The following is a 21,233-nucleotide window of genomic DNA, read 5'->3' on the forward strand; positions in this document are numbered from 1 at the left end:
CTATAATTCATAGTGAATTAATTTTGGTGTATAGTGTGTGGTAAAGGTCTCAGGTTCGGCTCTTTCTTGGTTTTGTTTGGTTTTTTTGCATGTGTTTATCCCATCATGTAGCACAGAGAGCTAAAGATATTATCTTCTCAACATAGAGTTGCCTTGGTACCTTTGTCAATTATTAATTTACCATAAATGTGTGGGTTTATATCTGAACTCTCTACCATGTTCCCTTAATTTACATGCCCATACTTCTGTCAATACCACACTGCCTCGATTATTGTAACTTTACATTAAGTTTGAAATTTGTTCCTTTTACAAAAAGTATTTTGGCTCTCCTAGGTCCTTTACAATTTGCACATACAATTTAAAATCTGTTTGTCAATTTATCAAAAAAGGAAAGAAAGAAAAGAAAAAACTTGCTGGGATTTTGATTGGGATTGTTGAACACATAGATCAATTTGAGGAGAATTGCAATCCTCATAATATAGAGTCTTCTATCCCATGAGCATGATATATCTTCCCATTTATATAGATCTTTTAAAGTTTTTCCACAATGTTATGTTGTTTTTATTAGATAGGTCTTGCACTTTTTTGTTAAATTTATTCTTAGAGATTTTATTCTTTTTGATGTCATCATGAATGTATTTATTTCCTTAATTTCATTTTCAGATTGTTGATCTGATTTCTGGTAAATAGAAATACAATTGTTTTTGTACACTAATCTTGTGGTTATGACATTGCTAAGCTCACTTAATAGATCTAATAGGTTTTATGGGTTCCTTGTGGTTTTCTACACAAAAGATTATGTCATCTGCAAATATCTACAATTTGCCTCTTTTTTCCAAACTATATGTTTTTACATTCCAATATATATGGTCTTTAGATTATTTCTCTTGCCTTGTTGCCATATATATGGTTATACATGGAGAGAATATATCTAGATAGGAGATATATAGGTATAGATAGATGATTTGTTATGAAGAACTTATTTAAATGCTTATGGAAGCTAAAAAGTCCTACGATCTGCCATCTGCAAGCTGGATACCCAGGAAAGTCAGGAATGTAATTCCTGGGTCCAAAGGCCTGAGAATCAGAACAGATGATGTAAACCCCAGCTCTGGGGCAGGAGAAGAACCATGTCTCAGCTTAAGCAGGTAGTCAGGAAGTGAATGAATCCTCACTTCCTCCACTTTTATTCTATTCAGGCCCTCAACAGATTAGATAATGCCCACCCACTTTGGGTGGTGGGGTGCTCACAATATACTCTATTGTGTCCACTATTTCAAATGCTAATCTCTTCTGGACAGACCCTTACAGACACACCCAAAATAATGTTTAATTTTGTTATCCTGTGACTCAATCAAACTGGTATAAAATTAACTGCCACATGTCCTTGGAGTGGATGTCTTTGTCTTCCTAATCTTAGGGGGAAAAATTCAACCTTTCACATTATGAATGTTGTTAGCTGTAGGTTTTTATAGAAACCCATTATCAGTTGAGGAGGTTTTTATTTTATTTTATTTTTATTTTTTATTCCTGGCGTGTTAAAAGTTTTTAATCATGAATGAATATTGGAATTTGTCAAGTGATTTTTCTGTTTCATTGTGACGATCTTTTTTTCTCATTTCTTCTGTTTATATAGTGTATTACATTAATTGATTTTTCAGTGTTAAAGCAACCTTGCAAACTGGGATACACCTCCCTTGTTCATGGTATATAATTCTTTTTATATTTTCCTTTGTTTTTGCACCTGTGTTCATGAGTCTAGTTTTCTTTTCTTGCGATGCCTTTAACCTGGCTTTGATGTCAGGCTAATATTTACCTGATAAAATGAATTGAGAAGAACTCTACCCTCCTCTATTTTCTAGGAGTTTGTTGGTATTAGTATTATTTCTAATAGAATTCACCAGTATAGCCATATGGGCTTAGGCTTTTCTTTGTGGAAAAAAGTTTTGCTAATTTAACTTTTGGAGGTTTTTTTGTTGTGTTTTGAGACTCATCTGGGTCTGTCCAGATTTTGTTTCTTCTTGTGTCAGATTGGGTAATTTGTATCTTTCTGCAAAATTGTCTATCTCAAAGGACAGAGTTGAACTTCTAGAGACGATTTTATGTTGATGGTGGGGTCTAGCAGTAAGAGGGACATGCTGCTTACAGAAGATAAAATTATTACTCTTGGTAGAAGATAAAATTACTATTTTAACATTGGAGGAAGCTAAAGAGAGAGACAGTCAAGAGGAGAATACGCCTTGTGGAGGGCCATAGGGTCTCACATTGTAGGAATAATACCCTGCATACAGTCTTAAGTTTACTTTTTTAATTTTCTTTTAAGTTTACTTTTTTAAAACAGTAATTCCTTAATGTTGTCCTCCATCCTCAGTAAATTTTTTTGAAACCTTCATCCTGCTTTTAGCTGTATCTTAGAGAACTAACAAAGGGGCAAGAAGGAAAGTGGTGAAGAAGAGGAGAAGGAAAAGTGGCAACCCATAGAAGCAGAAGCAGAACAGCAGAACCTACAAGATGTCAAGAGGTGATCTTGGTACAGGGTACAGCAGAAGTAGCAAGCAACAGCCAGAATCTGTAGACCATGTAAGCATTCCTTCTTTTTTTTTTTTTTAAGATTTTGTTTATTCATGAGAGACACACAGAGAGAGGTAGAGACACAGGCAGAGAGAGAAACAGGCTTCCTGTGGTGAGCCTAATGCAGGATCCCAAGACCCCAGGATTGCACCTTGAGCCAAAGGCAGATGCTCAACCGCTGAGCTATCTAGGCATTCCCCACGTAAGCATTCTTCAATGATTTCCAAAAATTCTTTTAAGGAGGGAAACTTGGGAGAAAACAAAAAAGGAATAGGTTAGAGTATATCCCAATAACCAATAAATCCAAAACTTTGTATGGCTTAAGACCACAGAGTTTATTTTTTATTCACACTACATTTTCACTGTGAATCAGCTGGAGGGGTCTAATTTAAGGCACCCTCCCTCTGGGATCAAGGCTGAAAAAAAAATTTCTAGAATCTAAGGGATGAAGATTCTATGTCTTTGAGTTATGGGTACCTAAAAGAAAAAGTGGCCCTAGTTGATAAAACCTCTGGCACATCAAGATGGGAAACACATTAGTTCTACACCACCTTCCCAATAATCACTGTCTACATTTCCCAGGGCACCAGTGGAGTCAGGGTATTAGCCACTCCTTTCAAATTAAAAGCAATCAGATAAAATCACATCACATAAAAGTGTTCTCTTTCCCAAGGTTAATAACTGCATTTTTAAAGGACATATTAGCTATACCAGAGACATTGCTTATTACAAAGAAATAAATGGTTAACCAGCAGAATTTCAAATACCAATGATGGTAGATAATTTTTTTCTTTGGGGTAAAGCATTTGAATTCCTTAGGTTGCACAAAAAGATGATGCTATAACTTGCCTGCCTATTCATTAATAAGTTGTGTCCTGAGCCAAGAATGGTAGCTAGTCAGGCAAGCTGAAGAGAGAATGTAAAAGAAGCATTTAAACTCCATTAGCTGAGCATTTAGACAATCTACTCGTGCCTAATTATTTTACTATTAAATGCCTGCACATCCAACCAAAGAGAAAGCTTCAAAGTAGATAGATGAGTGGATTAATTCACAGACCTCAGAAGTAAAGAAGGATTATTTAAAATGGAGTACATCTTAGCATACTGCTTAGAGCCTTGTTCACACTGAGATTGACATCTAATGCCTCCTTAATAGGAAATCCCATACCAGCATACTGTACTTCCTAGGAAATGTGCTTGATGCCACATTGTGAAGGGCACCCTATAGGTCAGGGTGACTTAAGCATTGAGTGAACAGAGCACAAGATCAAGACTTGCTTGGAAATATTTTGGTGAATTGATTGTTATTTACTCCATATTTTCCTTTTTTCTTATCTTCTTCAGCTCCATCCCTGCTCCTAAGAGTCTCTTTAGTCATTGCCTTCAAAGGGACAGGAAGAAGTGTGAAAAGCAGGGGCCTGTGGAAGCCTGGGGACTTCTTGGGTTTGTTTTCCAAGAAGATTTTATCAATTGAGGAGATTAGGGCTTGAGGAGCAAGGGCAAGGCCATCTGGGGAAAGAGAAATACCCAAAAGACTCTTACAGTCTAGGAGCAGGCTGGAAGTAAAAGGAAGGGCCACACTTGAATTTATTGCCAGGTTGGTTTCATGAGGACTCAGAATGAAAAATAAATTAGTATAGTTTTAAAACAGAGATGAGATTTCCCATAAACTTTGTGAACTGAGGTTCATGTCAATATACAGGTATATTCTCTAAATACAAATGGAAAGCTTGAGGCTTTGGGAATACAGTAGGTTTCTCACTACAAAAATTTTTCATAGAGGTAAGGAAAGAAAGGAGGTTACAAGCAGAGAATTGGTTTCAAGGCTACTGACCAGTCAACTAAAAGAGCAGTTTCATTTTAGGGTTTTTCCTGCCTTTGGAGTAGGGAGTGGCCCATGTGACTGGAAGAATGCAGAGGAGGGAAGCCCCTCTCCAGAACATTACCTACCCCATTCCTGACTGCAAAGTCAGTGAGGCCAACACTGGAAAGACAGGGGGCTAACATCCCAAAGATTGCCTCTCAAGTGACGAAAATACTTTCAGGTTTATATAGGGAAAATGTGCGACTAAGGTCAGTGGGTACATGCAGATGGGCAAATCCATTGCTGTCTTGGGGTCAATCACACAGGCTGAGGGCAGTCCTTACTGCTTGAGGGGATAGTTTCATTTCTCATCAAGGGATGTTACACCTGTAGGGTGTTCCTCCTGAGCTGAGAGACAAGCTAGAAAGAACCCAACTAGAAAGTTTGGAGTTAAAATGGAGGCAGCAGTATCTTTGTTCAAGGCTGATGTGAAGGTGTGTGAGTGAGAAAGAGGTCAGGCCTTCCCTAGACCTCCCAGAGCCATGACTCTGTAGAGGAAGCCCCTGATGGGTCTCCTTAGAAAACTCAAATGATCATTTCCTGAAGAGCTGGCTCCGGGCATCTTCCCTATTTACAGAAACCAAGGCCAATCAGCAATAGAGAAAGAGGTGGCAACTATCAAGAGAAAGGGACAACCTTGCTCTGGGCAGAAACGTTCCTGCCTGCCTCCTTCTAGTCCCCTGGCAGGATATGTGACACAGCAGATCACAGTCTCCTCTGTTCTCGGCCTCCACTCAGCCTGTGCTGGAAGGGGAGGGGCAGGTTCAACATGACATTGAGGTTTCATAGATCAAGATTTTCATTGCATAGGAGATTGGAATTTTATAAATGAACCTGACCAAAATATAAGAACTAGAATGAGATTATTTTAATGGCTGAAAACTTGTGGAATTAAGTTGAGACATTGCTAAGTTAGCCTAACTATGAACAAGTAGGACAGCATACAAGGGAACGGGAAGGTGATCAAGACAGTACAGTTCAACAGTAGCTTTTGGAAAAATAAAAATTATATTTTGTTTATACACCAGTGAGTTGAGCTTGCTCACTAAAAATAATTATGTTTATTAGCAATTTAATTACTTTTTTGTCCTTGGTGTATTTTTCTGTTGAGCTGTTCTCTTTCCTATTAAGTGTTTCTTATATACCAAGGAGATTCACATTTGATCATAGGATGGATAATTTTTTTTCCAGTTTGTTATTTGTGTTATATCTTTTAACAAGTTGGTTTTTCTTTTTTTCCCCAATAGTATTTTCTACATAATTAATTTGCCACTATTTTCCTTTGTAGATTCTGAGGTTTGTATCTTTCTAAGAAGAGTGTTCCTCACTCTAAAGTAATAGTAAAAACAAAAATCACTCATGATTTCTTCTAGTACTTTCTTCTTGGGTTTGTAAATGGCATCTTGAGAAATGTGAACTAGCCTTTAAGTAGCCTTTAAGAGAGAGCACTAGTTATTGCTTTAACAGCAATGACTTTTTTTGTAACTTTTTCTTCTGGCACTTTTCCACTCATACTTAGGTGTACCAATGATCTGCTCAGTGGCAGTCAGGCAGAGAGAGCAAATTCTTCCTTGCTTAGCCTTCTTTGTTCTATTCTGGCCTTCAGTGGAATGGATAAGGCCCACTCATACCAGGGAGGGAAATGTGCTGTATTTGGTCTATGATTTAAATGTAAATTACATCCTGAAACACCCTCACAGACACACCCAGAAAAATGTTTCACCAAATACCTGGGACCCATGGCCGACTCAAGAGGACACATAAAATTAACCATCACACAAGAGGCAATTGTGTAGACCTAGCCAAAGATGATGTGATAGTATCTTGGACCAGGAATGTAGCACTGGATTTGGTGAGAGGTAGTCAGATTCCAGATGCACTTTGAACGTGTGGCATTGGGGTGAGAAGGTGACACTGAGTTTTCAGCATGGGCACGTAAATAATGTTATTACAGAGGTAGAGAACACAGGGGGAGAAATAAGTTTTTGGGGCTGAATACAAAATTTGGCTTTGGACCTATTAGTATCGAGAGGCCTACTAGCATCTAAGTGGAATTTCAGGCCACCAGAAAGACAAGGCTAAAAGGTTGAGGTTAGGGCTAGAGATAAGAATTGGGGAGTCTTTGGCATATAAAGAGTATATAATCAGGAGCTGGACAAGACCTCCAGAGAGAAGACTAGATTGAGAAACCATCTAAGGCCTGAACTTTGAGTCTCTCCAGTATCAGAGGTTGGAAGGGAAAAGGACCCAGCCAAGGACAGTTAGAAGAAACACCCAGTGTCAGAGAAGGAAATCAGGATGTGACTTCCTGGAAGCCAAAGGAAAAACAGGGGCTTAACAAGGAGTGAGTCATCAAGTGTTTGAAAGGCTGCCAAGACATTAGGTAAAATGAAACCTGGAGATTTTCCACTGGATTTGGCATCTTCTTCTGTGTTTCCTCCTATGTGATAGAATCAGATTGAGTCCTGGTGACACCAAAAGCCAATCTTCCCAGCTCAGGGAGACTGCTGGTTAATTGCCTCTTAAAGATGATTTCCTCTTCCCTACTCACAGAACCCCAGTTTTATCCAAGTTGATAGCGTGTCTACCTCCTTTGAAGCTAGGAATAAACATATGGCACAGGATTAGTCAATTACTAGCAAACAGAAGACATGGAATGGAAATTTTTGAAAAGTCCTTTAAAGTGGACTAACTCAACTGGCATGGTTTCTTGTCCTTTAGTGCCCACTGTTCTTGGTCACTTTGCTTGGAAAAATGGAGAGGTGGACCAGACGAAGAGTGGAAGGCAGCAAAGCAAAGTGTATTGAGTGATAGCAAAAAGCTCCCAAAGAGGGAGGGAATCTGAGAGGTTGAGCTCCTAAATCTAGGGGTTTTACTGAGATTGTTGATGGGTGGCTTTAATCTGGTTAACCCTCCCTGAGCCTGTCACCCAATCAGATTATTTTCTACATACTCATCTACCTATCAGGGAATTGTTCATGTGGGAAAGGGTGGAGGGCTCTTTCCAGAGGGGTGTAGAATAACAGGATGGGGTCTTTTTCCTCTTTTTTTAAGGGTAGTTTCCTCTTTGGGGGGTGGGGAGGACTTGGCCCCTGCCCCCGCTGGCCTCTCTTCCAACTATCCTTCATTAACATGAGTTTGTTTCCCTTTGTTCCTCCCTTTCTTCCTACCTGAAGCATGGATATAATGGCTGGAGATATCTGGTAGCCATCCTGACAGCACAAGAACAGTGAACATACTCTAAAGAAGGTGGACAGAGAGGCTGGACAGAGCCCAGATTGCCCAATAACACTGTGGGGCCTCCATGCCAGTCTTGGACAATTTACCTTTTGATTTTCTTCTTGTAGAAATATATAGATTTACTGTCTCACACTTATTTTCTATTCTTTGACAACTGAACTTAATCCTAAGTGATAGGCTAGTTATATTGCCCTCACCTTGGCTCTCCGTGAGGAAGCAGTCCTGTAATCCCACACGGTGGAAACAATGTGGGGCCAGAGGCCCAGGCAGTGGTTCTAGGATCATCTCTGCTAGTCTAATAGAGTGGTGAGCCTTTGGTCAAATCACTTGAGCAATCTCTAAACTTCACCTTCCTCATCTGTACAATGGGTGTGTTAGAAGAGCTAATCCCTGCCCTTCTTGTATGACTTTATGTTTTTTTCTTCAGAATTATCTGTTTCTTATCAGTGATCTGTTCTGGTTATGCTGCTAAAGGTAAATGCGGATACAGTACCTCTCCAGGACTTGGATTTGATCAAGGCTGTGAGAGAGAATCCATGGGCTACAAACAAATAAAATAAAATAAACTCTTATAGAGCTCCAGCTATAAAAACAGAAAACTTCATGGTTTTTTAGTGGCTTGAAAACCAAGCCTGATAAAGCAAGAAAATTACGAGCAAAAGACTGCAGGCGTATATGAAAACTAGGCTTGATGCATTTCAAGGGCTGGTTTGTATTACAAAGTGAAAAAAACCTGCGTGAAAGGGCTGGCCAGTTAGCACAAGCGTGGGTTTCCGGAAGACTGCAGTAGTAAGTTCTAGAGGTGCTGGCAAAACCCCAGGGCCTCGAGCGTGGGCAGGTCCCCTGAGGTGGGCCTGAATGGGAACTGGCATCCTGCTCAAGACCCATCCATGCTTTTTCAGGTCAGTGGGGCTGACTTTGGAACCCACACAGACAGGAGAGAGAAAGGGAGCGGACTGCGGGGCTGTGGTGAAGGGGAAATGAGAAGCCCAAGAGCAGGAGGGAAAGAGGGGTGACCTCTTCTTTCTGTCCCTCCACAAACAGGACTCTTCCCCATCTCAGAGAGGGATTTTTCAGAGTTCCCCTCCAAACACTGATCCTCACCAACCTGAAGTGCCAGCCTACAATGTGCTGTTTCCAAGAGTAGTGTCCATCTGGGTCGAGGTTGCTTTTGTTTTTTTTTTTTCTTGTTGGAAACTCTTCAAAGTAATTTGAGAGACAGAGGAAGGAACAGCCCCAGGGGGGCAGAACTGCTTAAGTCAATGTCAATGCTTATGTTTGGGTAACTCAGGACAGATTACAGCCTTTATCATATGCCATCTTCATAATGACCTTGTGAGGCAGGTTGGGCAGGTTCAGGGCTATTATCCGGTCCAATCCTGTCGTCCTTAGCCTTGTGCAGGAGGAGGCCTCCAGAAGTTAGGGGAGGCTAAACTCTTGCAGCCGGTTGACCACTTGCTTGACTTGCTTTCGAGGAGGGTGCCTGGGGGGCTGGGGGCGCCCAACAGTCTGATGTGTAGTTGGGCTGGCACTGGGCTTTCCTGGGCTTCAGCTGGATTCCATTCACCACTTGCTTCATATGTTTTGCTTATAAATGACAATTTTGTACCATGATTATCAGGCTTGTTGTTAAGGTGGAGGTGGCGGTCTTTTGGGACTTCTTTTTAATTCAGCAAAGGAGAGCTACCTGGCTCTGCTTCAGTCCCAGGCAGGATCACGCAGCCCCTGGGATGGGGCAGCTCTAGACCATGCTCTGTGAAATTAACAGTAAGGAGCTGATGACAACTTTTTGTGTCACCCTGCCCGGAACTGTTTCCATTTGGAAAAAGGAGGACTCAGGACAGGAGGCAATGTCTTAGCTAAAAAGTGAAAAGCATGACTGTGATGCTAATGGAAGGATTTCAGAAAATGTGATGTCAATTATATCTCAATTTTTTAAAAAAGACAATGTGGCAAGCAGATGGAGTAGATCTTTTTGGGTCAGAGAGCACTTGCCGATCCCCTTATAAGACACCACCTCAGAACCACTCCATGTATGCTCAAAGACTGTGTGGCAATCTGTGACCTCCCTGGTAACTCAGTCAGCTCAGATTCCAGGAAAAGTGTGTAGAGTCCAGGGTTGGGGTTGGGGGGGGGGTGATGAAGAGAGGCATGGCCCAGGGGGTAAAGAATAAAGGGGAGATGGTTCAGAATCCCTTGAACAAAGCAGAGACCTGTTGGTCCTACCCCTTCCATCCTATCCCCACATCCTAACTGAGAAATTTTCCATTCATCCACACAGTTGCACAAATTTATCTAAGCATCTATGATGCACAAGACACCATGCTGGATTCTGGCCATACAGTGAGCAAGACTTGCAGGGCCTGTGCCCCCAGAAAAGAAAATAGAAAGTAAACAAACATTGTGAGGAGGTTGGCAAATGTAATAAGGAGTCGGGGGGCAGGGGTGAACATAGGCCAGGGGAGACCATGGCCTGGGAGATGGAAACTGAACCAGCTATGCAGGAGCTGGAGGGAGGATCTTCCCTTGTGGGGACAGCAGGAACAGAGGCTCTGATATGGGGAAGAGTCCTGTTTGTGGAGGGACAGAAAGGGTGCCAGTGTGTGGCTGCAGTGCAATGAGAAGTGACCAGGAAGAGGTGAGAGAGACTCAAATAAGCAGGAGCCCGAGTCTGCAGGGTCCTTTTGTGTGGGTTGTGAGAACCCGCTGAGTGATTCATGGTAGGACAGTGGCTCCATGTAATGTATATGAGCAAAGACCACAGGGGCAGCCAGGGGAGAGTGGACCCTGAATGTCGAAAGTTTGAATTGTGCAGGTCCACTTCTATGCGGAATTTTTCTGTAAACACGATACAGTACTATAAATGTATCTTCTCTTCCTTATGATTTTCTTAATAATGCTTTCTTTTCTCTAGCTTACTTTATTGTAAGAAATATAGCATATAATACATGTAATGTAAAATATGTGTTGATCGACTATTTATGCTATTGATGAGGCTTCTGTTCAATAGTACAGCTACTAGTAGTTATGTTTTTGGGGAACCAAAAGTCATCTATAGACTTTTGACTGTGCAGGGGGTCAGTGCCCCTAACCCCCACGTTGTTCAGGGGTCAACTATATTGTACATTGGAGCTGGAGGGGAGCAGGTGTCAGCAGACCGAGGAGGTTCTCCTCAGCCTTTCGTGGGGCTACAGGAGCTGAAAGTGTTAGCGCTCAGGCAAGCATGCACTTTTTAATTCCCAAACCCTGAACTCAGTACCCAATTCTTGTCAGTGGCATTCGGTTTTCCTGAGTAGCTATTGTGTCTTTTGAGCTGGGGGTACATGACCGCATTTTTGTCACTGTTTACTAATCACCTAGCAACATCTGCAGTCATCTGTACACTCATATTTTCCCTCCTCATGTTGCTGCTACTTGCTATCTAGATGCTGCAGAAACTATTCATGGACAAGGAATGCTGGGAATTTTGCCTCAGGATTAGAGAAATTTCACTTGGCGAGAACGTCCAAAAATCAGGTCAAAAGCTTTTGAAGGTCATTACCAGCTGCCATATAGAACATACCTTTCAGTGTTTTGCTATTGGGCTGTCCTGCATCTGGTTCTTTGAATTATTCCAACCAAGCCTGCTTCCTGCTAACTTCCTGCTAACCACCAACACTCTGGAGTTACCTGGGCAGCCATCATGATCTCACCTATTCCTACCCTGCTCTCAATCTGATCTAGTATAATTCTAACCCTAGACTCTGTGGACCTGTTATCCTTGATAAGGAACATTTGTGGATGGTGTTTCCAGCTTTGATCCTTGACTTTTCCTCATGACCTCTGACCTGGTTTGTCCTTCCACATCTCTGCCATTATGGAAACTGCAGGCAGCCCCAGCTGCTTACCTGACCCCCAGTGCTCCATGAGAAAGGCCTGGTGGCTGCCTGGATGTATCCTCTGCCCCACTGAACATGCCACCCCCAGGAATCAGACCATTAGATTGGAAGTTGCTTTTGCCTTTTTTTCACAGGAGCCTGGAGTATGTCCTCTTACAAATTGCACTCACAGCAGACCCTGATATTCTAGAATTCCCAAAGCAGATATGCAAATTAGATCTAAGCTGTGACCTTCATCTCACACATGTAAAAAGAATGTGTCAGGACCCATGGCTTGTGAAAGCAACCTTATTTCTTTACGATCATTTTTAAAATGCCACTAATTGTTTTATTACTTTCAACTTCAACACAAAGCATTACTCAGACAGCTACTGAAACAGATGAGTAGATGTTACCACCTCTGAATCACCTGCACAACTGCCATGTCAAGGACGAGGTTGCTGTTCTCCCTCTGGCTTTCTGGACTTCTAAATCTCAGCAGTGCTAGGATTGGAGAACACGCTGGGCTTCCTGCATACCTGCACCCCCTGTGGATACCATCATCTAAATTACACCAGCCAGCTCCTTCCTCATGACCTGAAAGAGTAATTAAGACTGTAATGAAGAAGAAACATTCAGCAAAAGTAAGCGTGACTCTCTTGCTCTTTCAGAGGCTGGGAACCAAGCCACCACGGGATAGATCACTTCCTTGTAGGTTGGGACAGAAGGAAAATTATGACTCAGAGAGGTTGGTTCTCTCTTATAGGATGCAAGAGGAAACAGAGATTCCAAGGGAATTGTTTTGGGGGTTTGTTCTTTTGTTTTTTTCAGAAGAGTTGAGAGATATGTAAATTCATGGTCTTATCATTGGAGAGGACATGAGGGAAATAGGACTAGGAAGGCATGTGAAATAAGTAAAATTTTAAAATATCCAAATTTGCCATAAGAACGTGAGTATGTCATGCATGTCCATGAGTTGCCTGTGTGTGATGTTGTTGAACAAACACTTTCATGTGCTAGGCGCTGATGCATTCCCTTCTTATTTGGGGTCACTGCAGGAACAATGAATGTCAGCACAGTGACCCGAGGCAGTGTGGAAAGGACACTGGGCTGAGGGCAGGGACATCTGGATTCTATCACGTGAGGACAGAGGGCAGCGTGGACCTCTATACAAGGGGCTGCCCTGATGGAAGACTCAGACCCAGGTGCCAGGGGGTGCCCAGAGCAATGACTTGATCAGCACAATTAGTGCTGGACTCACTTGAAGATTAGCCGCACTCAGAGATAAACACTGGTAATGAGTGTGACAAACAGGGAACTAAGCCGGGTCTCTTCATGGTGACCCCTTGTTTCTTATAGGACATGCTTTCTCAGGGAACATCCAACCTTAGTCCACATGAAGCAGGTTTTGGGGTACAGAATGGGGGGAAATGTGAAATGCTTATGACCCTCCCGCCTTGCTGGCCCTCACCAACTATATGGACGCCTACCAGGGCTTTTTAAATCCCTTCTGAGATGGACCAATTTCCCTCCCTAGCAGTGCAGTGTGGACCTCTAGGTTAATTCCTAAGAGGTCTGGAATTCCTGCTGAATTAGAAGAAATTATGTTGTAAAACTTAACCGGTGAGATTTAGTACTGATGTAAAGAGGAATTGGTGTTTTACAGATAATAGCCAGTGGTAATTGTTACACAATATTCATGGAAATAGGTATAAAGCCTAATGACACTTGCCCCCAAACGTCTCTTTTTTTTTATTTTTTTATTTTTATTTTAATTTATGATAGTCACAGAGACAGAGAGGCAGAGACACAGGCAGAGGGAGAAGCAGGCTCCATGCATCGGGAGCCCGACGTGGGATTCGATCCCGGGTCTCCAGGATCGAGCCCTGGGCCAAAGGCAGGCGCCAAACCGCTGCGCCACCCAGGGATCCCCCCCGAAACGTCTCTTAAGTTACAATCTGCTCCCGGAGTACAGAGGACGGAGAAGGGCCACTGTGGATCTCAATTGAGGTTGTGGGTAAACAGTAAAAGTTTGACTAAGTGTGGATTTAGAATTTGAGGATAGAATTTGGATTTAGACTTCTGGTTGAGAAGTCCTCAAATAGCTCTTCAGTTTCAACTCTCAAACTGATACTCTATTAACAACCCACAGGCAGTTTTGGAAGTAGCTAAGTGCTGTCTGACTCATATTTCTAATGCATTTCCTATATGCTCTGTGCAGAAAAGAAGTTGAGTTTCTGTTATGATAACTGGGCTACCCAGAATCAACTAACCGACAGGTCTGACTTGTAGCTGATCCACCCTTCTGAATACCTGTAACCTAAGAATGACCCAGAGCCAGAAAGGCTAGAAATCACCGGTTATTCACTATCAGACTCTGAAGCCTTATGAAACCACACAATGGATCGGAGATGGGTTGTGTGTGTAGAACTACTCCCAGGTCACTTACCCCATTTCTAGGCTCCCTGAGTGACAACCTGGGGCAGTTCCAGCAATAGAACACATTTCTTGGAGTTAGAAGAACTGGCTTTGAGTAGTAGTAAATTTACTGTAAAACTGGCTAAGTGACTGTGAGCAAATCATTTCACCCTCCAGGAACTGAGTTCTGGCATTTGTAAAATGAAGGCTGTGGACTCAGTAATCCCATACATGATAAACTTCTACTAAGATTTATGATAAGAAACATGAACTTTATAGAAGTTAAGATGTAAGTCTTAAGAAGAAAAGTCTAGGCCTGGTTCATTTAGAACTTGTATTTCTCAAATCACTCAATTAAGTCAGTCTTGGAGTTATAAATAAAGGTATTTGACTGATAGAGAAACCTTTTCAGATTTCCTTAACCATGGGTAATATACACACTTAACAAAAATCTCTGATTTTTTCAAACTAGAACATAATTGTACTGGATGAAAAAGTTTACATTACACAAAGAGTTCTTTAGGGTCGTACCTGACATTCCCCGACAATGATAGTTTTATGAAATCTTGTTATTGATTTGCTGTCTACATGTGGGTGTAAACTTACTTCTTTAGAATGTGGGCTCAATGGGAGTGCAACATCTTTTACTTCTTTTTCAGTCCAGCAACATTGAATTCAGTACTCTAAATATAGTCTGCATTCAATAAAAATTTAATTATTGACTGAATCTAGGCTGTCAGGGGGAAAAAGGACATTGGTACTTGTTTGGACATGCCCCTCTGATTAAATGCCACTTTTGCCTTTCTAGCTAATCAGTCAGTTAACTAAGTGTGGTGCACATTTGACCTTCTCCCTAAGAGAAGGTCAGTGGATGAAAATGAGATCCAGCATGATCATATTAGAAGGATTTTCATGTGTACTCCATTAAGGAGATTAAATATCCAGGTGCCTCCCACATTTCCCCTTAGAACTTGTTAGAATCTCAACATTTCAAGACTAGCACCAACGCATTCATTGTCACTTCCCAGTGATATTTATAAAAGGTTCATATAATGTTAGAGTCCTTCAGAGAAACAGAACCAACAGGACGTATATACATAGAGTCATTGTCAGGAATTGGCTCACTGATTGTAAGGGCCTGGTAAATCCAAAATCTGCAGGGCTAGCTGACCAGGAGGCCCAGGGGGGAGTAGCAGCTCAAGTCTGGAGGCAGATTCCATCTTCCTCAAGGAACCCCAGTCTTTTCTCTTCAACTGATTAGATGAGGCTCTCCCACATTATGGAAAATAAAGTTTTCCTCAAAATCTTCTGACTTAATTAATTGAAAGTGTTTTTTTTTAAGATGTGACTAATATGCCTAACAACATCTAGATTGATGTTTGACCAAACATCCGAGCACCAAAGCCACACTAAACTGACACACAAAATTAACCATCACACATATCAAAGCAAAAAAAAAAAAAAAAAAAAAGGATTTGGGCCATTTGGGCCTCTTGCAGTTATCTTCTAAAAGTTCCTAATTTCTTCATTATTTAAAAATTTTCAGGGCACCTGAGTAGCTCAGTGGTTGAGAGTCTGCCTTCAGCTCAGGTAGTGATCCCGGGGTCCTGGGATCAAGTCTCATATCAGGTTCCCTGAAACACAGAAGAAAGAGCATGGTTTCCAACTCTCATGAGGTTATAGTCTGAGAAGAGAAGAGTGTGTAAACTATTGCCAGGCTGTCTGCTTGCTGTTCTGAGTTGCACAAGGACAACAGAAGAAGGAAGAATTGATAAGTAAATTCACATGTTGACGGTGCTTGCTTATGTAAGTCCTGTTTCTTTTCTCTATGAGGCACATGCATCCTCCCTGTATAATGGTTAGGAATTGGATTTTCCCTGGAGCTGAGTCTGAGGGCATGTGACCCCAAACAATCTGTAAACTCATTTACTCTTATCTCCCTAGCATACACACTAAGCTAAATAAATTTATTCTCCTGGTAAAACTTATCATTTAATGAAATGACATTAACTTGGTGACAGTTTCTCTTCTGTTTGTGACTTTATTTTCCATTCTTAACTTTATGTTAATTAAGCTCCAGATTTTCTTTTTCACTGTGTTAAAATACATGTAACGTAAAATTTGCCATCTTAACCTTTTCAAACTGTACAGTTCAGTCGTATTTCACATCCGTGCCTGTGACTCTTTTCATCTTGGAAATCCTGAAACTGTACCAATAAGCAACTCCCTAGTCTCCCTTCCTCCAGCACCCTTCTGTCTTTATGATTTTGACCACTCCATCATATATATGGAATAAAATAGTATTTGTCCTTTTGTGACAGTAATTAAACTCCAAATTTTGAAATAGGCTATATAGCTACATGTGTAGGCTATAAAGATGTGTCTGGTGCTGGAGGGAAGGTGTGTAGGACTATGTCTTGAGACAGAGGCAAAATTTCCTTTCTCACAGCACTGGGATTTGATCATGCAGCCAAGATCCAGCCGGGTATTAAGGGCCCAGACTCTAAGGGAACCTTTATTGTCCAGGCACTGCTGAGAAGCCACTGCCAACAGGAAGTTGATTCTAGAGACCAGCATGCTAGCAAATATATATCCTGGGATTATGAGCACCTGGCAGTGGTTTTGGCAGGCCTCCCTTGACCTCATTGACATCAGTGGTAGGGAAGGGACAGAGATAGACTCGTGGACAGAAATGAGAACCTTTCAGAGACGTCTAGTTCTAGGATAGCACCTTTGGTTTTCTAGCCCTTCAAGGGAGTGAAGAAAGCTATCATCCCTTCTATTTTTCTTTTCATATTTTTCTTTGCTCCAAGGCATGAGCCCCATTCATTGTCTGTGACCATGACACAAAGGTTAAGAAATCCTGCATTCTACTCAAAGTGTGGAGGGGTCTGGGTTTTTGATTGTGCCAGACATGTCTACAATTGCTTTCTGAGGTTTGGGGGGAAGCAAACAGAAACCTAAGGAGGCTTCTCAGTCCTCCTTATCATGTGCTTAAAATTCCAGTGTACTATTAGATCCTAGAATGGTGAGAATTCCAGGGAAAATGGAATTATTAAAAGCAGAGCCTGAGGCACATGCCATTTAATAAAGCCACAGAACAGCCTCAGATTCTGCAAGTAGGGGGGGAAATGGTTAGTATAAGACTTATGTTCTGGCCTTTTAAAATGGTCTTCACACAGTCTTTACATATTCTGGAATTAAATGTGTATTATTCTATTTAGATGACTTGTGCACATTAACCACCAGTTTGAAATGTGACTCCAGGGCCAATCTTTTGTGCTTCTTTTTCTATGTTTTGTTCTAGCTCTTCAGAGGAATTGCATTAGCTCAAGTCTTTAAAAAATTACTGAAACTAAGAAATGTTGGTACCTCGTATTCTATACTAGGCAAATACGTGCACGATCAGTTCCATTTCTCCCCGTGGGCCTATCTCCTGGGAATCATAATTAGGGATATGTTTCAGGAGCCTTGAGTCAGAGCAAGGAGCCTTGGGGGATAATGCAGATGTCTGCTAGCACTAGACTGTGGCAGCCCGATGCATCCGTTCACAGCAGGGGCAAGTCTGGGCAACAGACAGGATCATGAACTGGCACCCCCACCTCCTCTAGTGGGGCAGGCTAGGCACCACCGTATGCATTTTTAAGGTAAATTTAAAATATTTTTGTCCTGCAAGTATCTGAAGCATTGTAAACAATCTCGTGCATCGATATTCTTTGGCAGACACAGCCAGCAGGATTAAAGGTTGCTGTGTAAGTACCTCTCACTGGTTTGTGATCAATTTATCCTAAATACTCTCAGTGCTGGTGTAAGAGGCAGCATTTCATAAGGCTGCAGGGAAATGCCACAGGGTTATCATATCAGATAGGTCTAAGCCATAGGAAGAAGATAAAGATGAAGCAGGAAATATTGAGATGGGAGAAAGTAGAATGAGAAAAGGTAAGAAGGTGAGAGGCAGGAAAGGAAAAAAGAAATATTTCATAGGAGGACCTGTTTTTGTGGGAAGTATAAATTGCCTTTAACTGCTCCAGGGGACACTTGGGTGGCTCAGTCAGTTAAGCACCTGCTTTCGGCTCAGGTCATGATCCCAGGGTCCTGGGATCACTGCCTAGCAAGGAGTCTGCTTTTCCCTCTGCCTTTTCCCTCTGCTCATCATCTCAATCTCTCTCTCTCAAATAAATAAAATATGAAAAGAAAGAAAGAAGGAAACTGCTCCAAGGATTATGGTTCTCATAGCAACTTAGGCTACATGAATATCTGAGCCAAAGAACAAACCACACATCCTAACCCTATGTTGATCTAACGATAATGCCTCAGGCAAGTTGTTACCTTTCTGCGTATTTTTCATCCATAATCTCAAGATAACTAATACTTGCAAAATAGAATGAAAATAGACATGACTGGCCATGATAGTGTCTGGCCAAACTACTGGTTGTTTTTTCTCAGCTGTGTCCCTCCTTCTTTCTTTGCCATGAAGTATTGGCAATCACACATTTAACTTTCCTAGTGAGGCCCAAATTAGAGACAACCTCCAAAGCAAACCAAACACTAACCAACTAAATACACCAAAATTGCTCAGAACATATTATGCCAGAAAAATTATCTATAAATTTCTTCAGATTTCGGCATTATTGTCAAGAGACTAGGAAACAAATAACCTCATTCAGCACTACGTGCTAGGTTATATATATGTGATCTGATTTGAGTTTTGTCCAAACCTGCTCAATAGGTATCACTTTCTCATTTTACAGATGTAGAAACATTTCAGAGAGCTCATTGCAATGTATATTGGAATGGCTTTGCAAACCCATGTCTCTGGCTTGAACCTTCCATTAATTCCTAAGACCAGTTACCCGTGTGGGGGAGTATTCTTTGAAGAATCAATTCAGGGACATACAATACATGTATAATATGATTAATAGAGTGTATTTACTGAGTAATGTGATCTAGGCCCTAAGGTTCTCCACCTTCCTGTGCATGTATTTTCTCATCTGTAAAATTAGGTTAACAATGATAACCTCACAACAAATAAAGCAATGGAACAGGGTAAATGATCCAGAAACATATCATTCATCTTTGCTCACCAGATGATCAAGGGGGCACTGCAGGATCATCAATCACTTCATTAAATGGGACTCAGTTAACTGGATAGAAATATGGGGGGGAAAACGTGGTCTCTACTTCACACTATATCTCAAAGTCAATTTCAAGTGGATTAAAACTTTTAGAATAATAATGGGAGGACATCTTTATTTCTTTAAGCAAGGATTTCTTAAACAGCAGCAAAAGTGTCCCAAACAGGGAAAAAATGTAATAAATAGGACTACAATATAAGATTAAGAACACAGAAGGCACTATTGAGAGAGAATAGGTAATGTACAGTATAAAAGAAAAATATTTGTGCAACACATATGACTGACTCACATCAAAATATAGAGCACCTAAAAGTCAATTTGAAAAAGTAGATTGTTATGATAATTAAACATATTAATACAGGTTTAGAGAAGAATTTGGTTCATAATATGCCTTCACTTCATATATGCTATTATTTTTATTAAGAATCTGAACAAATGTTTAGGACTCTCCTGTTTTGAACTTCTATTACCAGCCTAAGGGTCTCAAGTTTTGGTTTGGAAAACATGGTAAGCATAGTAATAAGGCACTGGAAAGGTAAATCTATAGACTAGGCTTCAAAATATATGATTCAACAACATCAAGAGAGCATTTATTTTCCCATTGTTTCAGTATTTTCTCACTGCTTTCTATTGCTGCGTGCCCATGGAAAAGGTATAAGGTAAGAGTAATGCTACAATCTAAATTTAGCTCAAGAAGCAAAGCATGCTCCCACTCCACCAGTCAGTTAAGGGCATCACACCTCTCATTCCTGGAGCACCTCCAAGCCCCAGAGGGCCTCCCATTTAGGAATCCTGAGTTCAGGGTCTCTCCTCTTAGTCCTCCGACTCAAGCCAATCTGAAGCTCCAGAGGGACTACAGTCTGCCCGTCTACTTTGTGTCTGATCTCTCTCAAGGCCTGCTGGAAGGAGGGACTCTGTCCCCACATTTACCAAAGGGCTTTGGGACTCATTATCTCACAGTGTTGTATAACCTGTATCCCTGTTATCAGTACCCTCCACCCCAAGTTGACCTAAGGAACTTCCATTTTCATGTGGAAAATCCCTTCAGAATCTTGGCTTCTTGAGTTCATGATCACTTTCCCCTGTTCAGCTACCCACTGTTATTGTCTTGTTTTAAACTTTGCCATTACCTGAAGTTCTAAATTCAAGCATGCTACTCTTTAAACACAAAACTCTGTTCTTTCAATTCTTTCTCATCCATTTGCATGACATTATTTCTTTGACTTCAACAAAGCCACCAGTCATTGAATCTCTTCACTTCCCAACTATCACCACTGTTTTCAGGTGAATTTTGTTCCTCCAAATTCATATGTTCAAGTCCAACCCCCAATACCTCAACATGCAGCTGTATTTGGAGATAGGGCTTTCAAAGAGGTAAATTGAGGTAAAATGAGGTCATATGGGTGGGCCCTAATCCCAAATGACTGGCATCCTTATCAGAAGAAGATATTGGGACACAGACATATGTATGCACAGAGAGAAGACCATGTGACAACACAGTAGGAAGGTGGCCATTTGCAAGCCAAAGAGGGAAGCCCTAGAGGAAACCAAATCTTCTGACACCTTGATCCTGGACTGTAGCCTCCAATGCTGTGAGAAAATTAATTTCCTTATTTAAAACATCCAGGTTATAGTATTCTTGTGGCAGCTCTAGCAAACTAATATAACCCTTTCCATATTTGCTTCTCCTCAGTTTAATTTGTATTTCATGAGCCATCCACCACTGTCTACATCTTTGCTCCATTGTCCTTCTTAGTTCATTGGCCTAGCAAAATCTCAACCCTAGGTGAATTTAATAGTCTGTCCCATGCATGTCTGCACCCAGGCACCTTAATGTGGTTGGAGAGAATCACAACACCATGCTTATTGGTAAAGCTTCAAAGCTATGGTTTCAGTCTCAACCAGACCTACAATTACCCTAATTTCCCTTTTATATCTATAAATATGCAAGCTTTCTACCTCTCCTCTCACTCTTGACAAGTTATTTTGCATCCTTTTTCTCATTTGAAAGGAGCCACCAGACAATAATTCACTCAACTTTCTAACACCAAATCAGTACATTGTTCTGCCTGCACCCCATCTTTTACACTTTCCTATGTGCTGCAATGGAACTGGTATCTCTGGCTAATCCTTCCACTCATACTGTAG

General features: G+C 41.2%; 1 protein-coding gene across 1 annotated transcript in view; it reads right to left on the minus strand.

Moving 5' to 3' along the window:
• Window positions 1-15,441: 15,441 nt before the first annotated feature.
• Window positions 15,442-21,233, minus strand: part of COL28A1 (collagen type XXVIII alpha 1 chain) — a 180,770-nt gene continuing 174,978 nt past the window's right edge. The window contains exon 36 of the mRNA XM_055307421.1: window positions 15,442-15,584. The gene's annotated coding sequence lies outside the window, so the exon portion shown is untranslated. The remainder of the gene's footprint in view (window positions 15,585-21,233) is intronic.

Source organism: Nyctereutes procyonoides, unplaced genomic scaffold (genome assembly GCF_905146905.1).
Source record: "Nyctereutes procyonoides isolate TBG_1078 unplaced genomic scaffold, NYPRO_anot_genome, whole genome shotgun sequence".
NCBI lineage: Eukaryota > Metazoa > Chordata > Mammalia > Carnivora > Canidae > Nyctereutes > Nyctereutes procyonoides.